Source organism: Chelonia mydas, chromosome 3 (assembly GCF_015237465.2).
Source record: "Chelonia mydas isolate rCheMyd1 chromosome 3, rCheMyd1.pri.v2, whole genome shotgun sequence".
Lineage (NCBI taxonomy): Eukaryota > Metazoa > Chordata > Testudines > Cheloniidae > Chelonia > Chelonia mydas.
Window position 1 is genome coordinate 73,428,475 of NC_057851.1, and position 10,297 is coordinate 73,438,771.

The window sequence follows — 10,297 nt, forward strand, 5'->3', positions numbered from 1 at the left end:
GAGGGGATGGGTTCCAGGGTTAAAAAAAAAAAAAAAAAAAAACAAAAAAAAACACATTCTTGGCTGTCGGGGAGAATGGATCCTCTGCTTCCCTGCCTTGCATTCTCTTCCTCCTCCTCCTCTTCCTTGTCAACAATGTCCTCCTCGTAGTTGCTCGAGGTCACTTGGGACTCCTAGGAGATATCCATGGAGCGTTTTCAGGTAGTGGTGGAGTTGCCACCAAGAATCGCATACAGCTCCTCATCGAAACAGCATGTCTGTGGCTCAGAACCAGAATGACTGTTTGACTTCCTTGTCTTCTGGTACGCTTGCCGAAGCTCCTTTATTTTCATGAGGCACTGCTGTGAGTTCCTGGTGTAACCCTTCTCTCGCATGCCCCGCAGAATCTTGGCATAGGTGTCAGTATTTCTTCTGCTTGATCGGGGCTCTGCCTGCACAGACTCTTCTCCCCACACAGCAATAAGATCCACCACCTCCTGTGTGCTCCAGGCTGGAGTGTGTTTGTCAGCACAGCTGATGATTGGTGCTCAAGGCTGCAAACTCTCCACGCTGATCAAACAGGTAATGAAAATTCAAAAGTTCCCAGAGTTTTAACAAGGGGGCAGCTATTTCCTGTGTACCTGGCTGACATGCAGTGGAGTTGAAAGTACTCTCCAGAGAAAGTACTTCCTGGAGGCCAATTCATTCGAATTACACAATGCAGCGTCTACACTATCCCCATATTGACCTGTGGATGTCAAATCAAGCACTATGGTTCTTGTGGAGGTGAAGTACAAAAGTCGACTTTACATGCCCTCTAGGTTGGTGGAAGGAACTCGGTAGTGCAGACACATACATTATTAAATTGCCCTAACGTGGCTTATGTCAGCCTAACTTTTGTAGTGTAGACCAGGCCTGACTGTTTAATATTTTAACTCTGTTTATAGTTGGTCCAGAATTTCCTTAATCACCACCCATCACACATGAAGAGTAGACATACATTAAATCCCGAAATGGAGAGGTGATCAATATAACATCAAAAAGACTATCAGAGGGGTAGTCGTATTAGTCTGGATCTGTAAAAGCTGCAAAGAGTCCTGTGGCACCTTATAGACTAAGAAATGTATTCACCCATGAAAGCTTATGCTCCAATACCCACTTCGTCAGATGCATGTAATGGAAATTTCCAGAGGCAGGTATAAATATGCAAGCAAGAATCAGGCTAGGGATAACGAGGTTAGTTCAATCAGGGAGGATGAGGCCCTCTTCTAGCAGTTGAGGTGTGAACACCAAGGGAGCAGAAACTGAACACCAAGGGAGGAGACAACTACAAAAGCACACTGCTAGAAGAGGGCCTCATCCTCCCTGATTGAACTAACCTCGTTATCCCTAGCCTGATTCTTGCTTGCATATTTATACCTGCCTCTGGAAATTTCCACTACATGCATCTGATGAAGTGGGTATTCACCCTGGAAAGCTTATGCTCCAATATGTCTGTTAGTCTATAAGGTGCCACAGGACTCTTTGCCGCTTTTATCAAAAAGAGTGTTGGCTGAAGTTACTAAGTAGAGAGCTGTGCTTTTTATATTCTTTTAAGAGAGCTTATTTTTTCCCCTACAAAAAAGGTTTTTCCGATAGCAACAAAAAAAGTTGTGATTTTTGCCACTAGAGGAAAACAGAATTTTAAAATAAGATAAGGAATGTAAAAATGTCTTTGTCCAAATATCTTTAGACCATGAAAAATAACACATTAAATCAACAATTCAAGATTAATGTAACCATCCTTCAAACCATCCTTACAATATAACATTTAGGAGCATATTACTCCCATTTTGATTGTAGATTCTTATGACTAATGGATTTTGAAGCAATTATAGCCACTTTAGTCAGAGCTTTATTTCCACAGCATTACATAAATGTAATTTATTTTCTGTTCTAGATAAGGTCATGCCCATTCATCTATCTTATCTTACCTTCTGGGCTGGATCCAATGCCCATTCAAGTAAACGGACAAACTGTCATTGACTGCAGTGAGCTTTGGATCAGGCGCAAGAAATATGAACACTTATGGTGCTGTATAAATAAATAATAATAATATCTTAGTTCTCTGAACATCTTTTATGAAAAACTGTCTCTTGTCTGTAGATACTGTTGATTCTTCTTGGCTGACTTTTATTATAGAACAAAATAATAACGAGGCTTATGTTTTTTCCATGCCAATTTAGTGAACAAGTAATTTGACTCTGTTGTTACTTTAAAAGCTTCTGCTGAAACATGGTATCAGAAATGCTGCTTGGATTTTAGTGTTGGATGGTTTAATCAGCTTCAAGCTTGAAGATGCTGTGTAGACAAACAGAATTTATATTTCAGTAAAAAAATTTAATTGATAAAAAAGGAGAAAAAAGGCTGTAACTTTCCAGTCCCGTCTCCTGTGTAATGCAATGGGGACCTGGCTGTTAACTGGACATTTTTATTTTCTATTTTGTCAAAAGAGGAAGATGATAAAATTGTAGATGAGTGAGAAATGAAAGATTCTAATTAAGGCTTGTTTCTATTTGTTCAATGAAGAAAAACTGGTTACAGAGACATCTGCATCTTACACTAACTCATGCAGAAAACCATGATATTATAAAGCCCCTTGATAGAAGGATGAAACTATTCCAACCACCTTTAACATCAATGGGCTTTGGATCAGTCCCGAAAGAAGACAGAGGCAGCCCAAGCATGCTAGGAATAGAGGAAGAGGGTAGGTGTAACAACAGAAGATACCGAACACTCTGTAACAATCTGGCCACTGAAATGCGGAATATGGCAGTTTATCCAGATTAGCTACAATTTGCACATAAAGTATTCATCATACCATATCAGATAATGAGCCTCTCAGCCTGTGATATTATAAATTTGGGATTGCTTTCTGGGAACTCCAGATGCTTGTGAAAGGGAATGCTCTCTCTAGTCACCTGAAACAAAAAAATAGATTCCAGGTTTTCTACTTAATCATTTTACTGTTTGGCAGTAAATGTTACTTTGCCATACAGGCTATGGGAGAAAAAAAACCCTAATTGATTCACCACCATCAACATGTTATACCATACTCTGTAACAAACAGCTTGATCCCAGTCCAAACCAGCTTTTGCAGATAGTATACCAAAACACTTCTGCAGAACCATCTGTGTCTGTCAGTTCTAATGATTTGAAGGCATGCACTGTAAAAATGAGCAAGAGTCATTCTAAGTGAAAGTGTGGGAAACCATGCAGTTGAATGCCAAAGAGGATAAATCCATGATATGTTTTTAGGCTGGCAGGTGACTTCATTCATTCCACTGCTCTTCATATAGCCTAATGCAATTCTTTTCCTGCAGTGCTCATTTTATGTAGACAAACCTTTGATCATTATAACCAAATGACAGTTGTATCTGTATTCACCACTTTAGTATCCATTACTGTGATCTTTAAAGTTAACAGACTTGACAACTAAATGGACTCTTGTGGCCCTGAAATTTACATACAATTTTTCAAATGTATGTGTCAGCATGGATCCTGTTCTAGGTGTGCAGGCATTTCATGTGTGTGAGACTTAACTAGCAGTGTCTGTTGGGGCCACACATGTGTCCTGTGTCACCTCATTCACCCATATATGGCATAAAGGGCAGGGTAGCCGTGACCCTCTTTCTGTCCCTTTTACCATCCAGGGCAGTAAGACCGAACTGGCCAGTGTCGGACTTGCTAGTTCTTAGCTCAGGCTTAACTTCTTCTAAATTTTCTAAAAATCTTCAGCTCTCCCATTTTGACCACCCTAGACCAACAGATATAGTGTCGGGATTATCTGCACCTCTGACCTCTCTGTGGCCTGCTCAAGGGATACCCTATTGTCTCAGGCTGCTAGCCATCACCTCTGGTAGGCTTTTCTGCAACAGCTGCTAAAGTACTCCATTCAAGTATGTTTGCTGCATCTCTAGTTCTCGTCCCTGCTTCCCTCGGGGGCGTCATCCCCAAGCTATTCCTTGCCCTCTGTACTCTCTGCCAGTGATCTGGGTGTCCCCTGCAGCTTTTGCTCATCATTTCTTTTCTGGGCCTCAGTCCAGCAGACCAACGAGCTGGGTCTTTGTCAAGTCTTGAGCAGCCTCTCTGCACGTCTCAAGCAGCCTACTTTTCTTCAGCTGTTCATAATTCATTTTCTTGTTTCCATTGCCACTATTCTTTCCCCAAAAAGACAACTGGACACTTTTTCCTGCTTTTTTTTTTTTTTTCTTTCTATAGTACTTACTTTCTCTGCTTATGGCACTTATTGGCAATTCACATGATCATACATGGTGGCAGTGTGTGCAATGTATGTCACAGTCTGTACTCTGATCCCTCTGGAGTCTGCTCCAGGGATGCCCTGTTACATTTCAGGCCTCTAGTCACTTCCCTATGGGGAGGGACCCATCTCCCTCCAGACTACGGGTTTAGGCTGCAGCCACTTGCAATTCCCTGTTTCTATCCCAGCAAGTGCGTCCATAGCTCGACACCTGCAGTGTCTTTCTCTCTCTCTCTAGCTCCCCCTCCCCCTGGCTATTGCAGTGAATACTGGTGACCACCCAGCCTTTACAAAGCAGAGACATTTATTATTTTTAGGACAAAGGCATTAGAGAAAAATAGAACACAATAAAAGGTCTAAACACAAGTTAAGCCTACCAAGAGTCACCACCTTCCACCCTGTCCTTCTTCAGGGACCCTTTACCTGAGAGCTTATTATGATCAGAAGTGGCCTCATTGGCTTGTAGACAAAACAGAGGAACTTCCTCAGGAGTAAAGGGTAAGAAACTTTTACTCCCAGTATTTCTTCATTCCATATCAAAAAGCGAGTCTTCCTCCTCCTAGACCTGAGGAGACTCAACAGCATCTGATGAAGTGGATTCTAGCCCACGAAAGCTTATGCCCAAATAAATGTGTTAGTTTCTAAGGTGCCACAAGGACTCCTCGTTGTTTTTGCTGATAGACTAACATGGCTACCACTCTGAAACAAATACATATGCCATCTCAGGATCAAGATGGCAATATTTGCCTCCATCATTCCTTGTCTCCAAGCTCAAGATTGGTTCATGGCTCTTGACTTGCAGGATGCATACTTCAACATAGCTATCCGTGGAAGCTCACAGGAAGTATCAAACTTATGCAGCAAGGCTCAACCATTATCAGTGCAAGGTTCTTCCCTTTGGATGCTCCATAGTACTGAGAATGTTCATCAAATGCCTGGTGATAGTGGCCATGCATTTAAGGAAACAAACAGGGAAAACATATCTAGCGGTACTTGGATGACTGGCTGATCAAGGGCAAGTCCCAGCAGCAGGCTGAGACAGCCATAGATTTCATCCTTTCCCTGTTCCCTCAACCAGGACTCAACTTGTGAATTACAAGAAATCCTCTCTTTCAGGATAAAGAAGAGCTAACCTGCCAGAGGCTAGTTTTTGATGTCTTCAGTCAGCAGTAAACAACCTGCATGTCAGACCGACAGTGACAGTGCCTATGTATCTGGGACTATTTGGCCATATGCTGGCATGCATGTAGGTGACACAGCTTCTCAGACTTCACCTAAAGGTCTTACAACTATGGTTGAGGTCTGTATACTCCCCATCCAGATATGACATGAACAAATGGGTCACAGTCCTGCCTCAAGTCCTGGAAGAGTGCTCTTGGTAGCTAGACCCAGTGAATATGAGGAAACAGGTGATATTCTTGCTCCTGTCCCTGACAAGGATGCGTCAGGGACAGGTCAGAACATTCAGCTGAACCATCTTCAGATGCAAAGCACTTGGTCTCAGGATAACTTGAGACTACACCTGAATGACCAGGAGCTGAGGACCAACAGCCCATTCTGTGGAACTCTATGGTGCAAATTCTGACAGACAACTCATTGGCAATGCACTACATAAACAAGCAAGGAGATGCTTGATTATCCCTCCTTTGCCAAAAACCCATCAAATTCCGTGAATGGTGTTATCAGCACAGAATGTCGCTGCTGGCTCTACACCTTCTAGGGGTCAGCAATGACCTAGTGCACTTCCTGAGTAGAAATGTTGTAACAAACTGTAGCAAGGTGATCACCCTGCTCCTGCCCTGAAGGGGTTAAAACAACCCTGGGAGAGGATTTCCCTGGGGTAGCCAATAGTAAAAGCAGCCCTGGAGAGGGCTGCAGCTGGGGAAAGGGATTAAGAATAGCTGGGGGAGCTGACTATGTAGCTGACCACAGGTGTGACTGGCTTAACCAGGGCCCAGCTAGCCATGATAAGAGGGCTGTAGGCCAGAAGCTGAAGAAGAGTCTCACTCTAGCCCTGGAGTGGGAAGGGCTAGCTGCCTGAGACTCCTTAAACGGAGCAGTGCTGGGGAGCGGCAAAGGGAGCTGGGGAGCTCCAGCCTGGTAAACCCCCAGGCTGCAAGCCTTAGTAAAGGCCCAGAAAAGTACTGGGGCAGCCTGGGAATAGGCAAAGGCAGCTGGTCCTAACTCCTTGCCAGTGATGAGTGGCCATTACACTGCAGTCTGCCCCAGTGAGCGGGTGCTAGATGATGACTGGCAGTAGCCATTGAGGCAAGGTGGGTTTAGAGGGTTGAGGGTTCCCCTGGGAGGGGAGACCCAGAGTGGGGGTACTGCTGGGGCAGAACCCCAAGGAAAAAGGCACCGGGGTCCAGGAAGGACATGGGGCCAGAAGGAGGTGAGACACCAGCCTGCAGAGGGTGCTCTGAAGGCTGGAAAGGGCTAATTCCCAAAATGACCAGCAGGAGGTGCCACACTGGTGAGTCGTCCCCTTGCTACACCAACCATGAGTGATCACTGGAAATCCATCCTAGACCCAATACTCCACTGGTGGGATAGTCCCACCACAAACTTGTTCACCACAAAGGATAATACCAAGTGTCTGAATTTCTGCTCTGGAGGAATGAGCCCCAGCTCCCTACCAGAAGCCTTCCTCCTCTGATGTTCTTAGAGACTCCTATATTCCTCTGATCCTCAGAATAATATGTCTGAAACTATTCAGTCCCACCATCCATGGAGGGTACTGTTTGCTAGTCATCTACAGTGGGATCCATGTTGATGCATACTTGAATAGAGAACAGTTACATATCCTACAGTAACTGTGGTTCTTTGATATGCTGTAATCAGTGTAGGTCCCATAGTCCATCCTCATCTTTGATTTTCAGAGTCCTCAGAATCATGGGCTTTGAGTTGTGAGGGAACTGAGGGAGGGTTGTGGACAGTCTACCCTTTCTGCCTAATATAGTAGCATGAAGAGGTACAGCATGCATGTGCACTCCTGATGGGTAGTGCTAGTAAACCAAATCTGGTCTTGATGTTTGAAGTGCATGCACACCTGCCGTGGGGTCCACACTGATTCCACCATCTTGAAGCATCACAGGTACTGCAGGGTAAGTAAGTGTTCTTTATACTCATTCAAATCTTATGTTAACAAATGTCCTCTTGGTCACAGAAATAATGCTCCAGCTCTGAGAAATTAAAAAAAATATTCTTTTAGGTCCTAAAGACAGAGTTGGGCATGCATGTTCTGTGCCGTGTTAAGGGCCAAATTTTCAAATTGTTTCTTAGGCCATGTGCATAACACTGGTGGGTGTAACTGTTTACAAATACATCTTCACACATTTAAAATGGGTAACTGTGCACAAGTGCCAATTTGTGTTCACTAATGGGCATTTTTTACCTAACTGAACCACCTAATTTGCACAGATGTGGGTGTGTCTGCAAATATTGTGAACACACTTCTGCAAGTGGCCTTCTAAGCTGGCCCTACAGGATTAGGGGCTTGTCAAAATACAGATGTTGCACTGGTTTAACTATATAGTGATGTTAAACCAGCATATCTCCCTGTGTAGACACACATTGGTTTAAACTGTAACTCTCATGTGCAAGATCTATCAGGTTTAAATCAATATAAAAGTGTCCACATACAAAGTAGCATTGGTTTAACTAAGGCCACGTCCTCACTATGGGTGCTACAGTGGCAGTTACAGAGTCATAGTTATGCCACTGTACTGTCACAATGTAGAGCAGTGGTGAGCCACATGCGGCCCATCAGGGTAATCCACTGGCGGGCCACAAGACAGTTTGTTTACATTGACCATCCACAGGCATGGCCATCTGCAGCTCTCAGTAGCCATGGTTTGCCATTCCCGGCCAATGGGAGCTGTGGGAAGTGGTGGCTAGTACGTCCCTGCAGCCTGCACCACTTCCTGCAGCTCCCATTGGCTGGGAACGGCAAACCGCAGCCACTGGGAGCTGCTGGCAGCCGTGCCTGTGGACAGTCACTGTAAACAAACTGTCTTGCAGCCTGCCAGTGGATTACCCTGATCGGCTGTAGGTTGCCCACCACTGATGTAGATGCTTCCTACAGCAATGGAAGGGTTTTTTCCTTTGCTGTAGGCACTCCACCTCTGAGTGATGGTAGCTAAGTCAATGGAAGGATTCTTAATCGACCTAGGTGCATCTGCACTGGGGGTTAGGTCAGCATAGTGTAGCAAAGTCAACCTGACTTAATTAGTCCTAAATCAATGCAACATCTCACGATTAATTAAATTGGCGCAGTTTTACGTGTAGGCCAGACCTGCTGAAATTGTTGTTGGAAGTATTTCCTTAAATGTGTGTATATAATATACACACAAAACTACTATGTTAAAAGAATGTCATTAAGGTTGCAAAGTCACGCACTCAAATGCTAAATGACAGAATTATGACTGCCGTGCAATCCAAATTCAAATCCCTTGTTTTGTATGCATTATGAGACAATTCTAGTGAGATTCTTTTCTGTTCCCGTCACTGTGGTATTTGAGTGCTTTCCAGAAGTTCATTAAGCACCATGACTGACATCTGCCAAGTGTGGTTAGTTTCCTTTTTCTTTCTGTCCTAGTATGGTTGTGTGGGTTTTTTTAATTTTAAAAAAAATTCTGTGAGATGCTATGTTTTATTAGGTTTCAGAGTAACAGCCATGTTAGTCTGTATTCGCAAAAAGAAAAGTACTTGTGGCACCTTGGAGACTAACCAATTTATTTGAGCATAAGCTTTCGTGAGCTACAGCTCACTTCATCGGATGCATACTGTGGAAACTGCAGAAGACATTATATACACAGACCATGAAACAATACCTCCTCCCATCCCACTCTCCTGCTGGTAATAGCTTATCTAAAGTGATCACTCTCCTTACAATGTGTATGATAATCAAGGTGGGCCATTTCCAGCACAAATCCAGGTTCTCACCCCCCCGCCCCTTTTTTCAAAAACCACACACACAAACTCACTCCGCAGGAGTTGAGATGTAAGATGAGACCCTGGAGAAGAGTTTGGATGGATAGGAAAGGCTGTATCCCTCCATGTCTACCTCTGAGGGAGTCCACACCACCTCACAGTTTGGTCTACTAGAGCATTCTCCAAGCAAAGAAAAAAAAGGGGGACTTAGTGGTTCTCAGTGGGCCCCAGCCTTCAAACAGGGCAGGGACATAAACAGTCTAGGCTCAGGCCTGCAGTCAGCACAATCTCTGGGGCTCAGGTAGGGTGTCCAAGGAGTACAGGCCTCCTGGCCAAAGGAGGGAGGAGTACTGTCCCCCCAGGGGTGGGGTTGCATGGGGGGATGCAGGCCCACCCAACTTCTCTGCATCCCAGCCCAGGGCCCTAGCAGTGGCAGAGTGGTCACCACTGGGTTAGCAGGGATCCACCCACAACACATTGACCTTATATCAGGCCATCTCTCAACCAGACTGTTGCCTGGTTTCCCAGGGCTGCTTCCTACTCTCCCCCTCGGGTGTACCTGCATCCAGGGGTCATCCTCAGTCTCCCTGGAGATATATGGCCAAGGGTAGTGGAAGCAGCTCCTCAGTGTAAGAAGTGGCAGGGATCTCTGGAGGCTCATGCAGGCCCTTGGGACAGCTGTGGTTCTCTTCAGCATCCCACTCCAGCAGCAGGGAAGACACACCTGTTTCCCTCAGCAGCTCCCTCCTAACTGAGCTGCTGGTCTGGCCTTTTATACTTCTTCCTCCCCGCCCCCTCTGCTTCTGGAGTGCGGGGGGGGGGGGGTGATCCTCCTGGCTCCGCCCAGCAGGTGACTTGCAGCGTTCCCGTGGCCTCCAAGGGAGGCCACGCCTTCTCGCTACAGCTACTCTTTTGTGTATGCGTTTACTGAGGAGGGGGGCTAACTCACATGAAAGGAAAGAGGGCTGCAGGGGACAGAGGGTAAGGAGTGGAAGAGACTGAAGAAGGGAGAAAGGAGGGAAAGGGAGGGTTGGAGCAAACAGCCAATCAACACATGGCAGAGAAAGTCCAGTCAAAAAACTGTAG

General features: G+C 45.1%; 1 long non-coding RNA gene across 1 annotated transcript; it reads right to left on the reverse strand.

Moving 5' to 3' along the window:
* Window positions 1-1,861: 1,861 nt before the first annotated feature.
* On the reverse strand, window positions 1,862-9,957 carry LOC122465010. Its single transcript, XR_006289520.1, has 3 exons — window positions 9,771-9,957; window positions 2,840-2,939; window positions 1,862-2,319 (listed from the first exon to the last, which is right to left on the reverse strand). It is a non-coding gene; the product is annotated as an uncharacterized LOC122465010 (long non-coding RNA).
* Window positions 9,958-10,297: the final 340 nt, after the last annotated feature.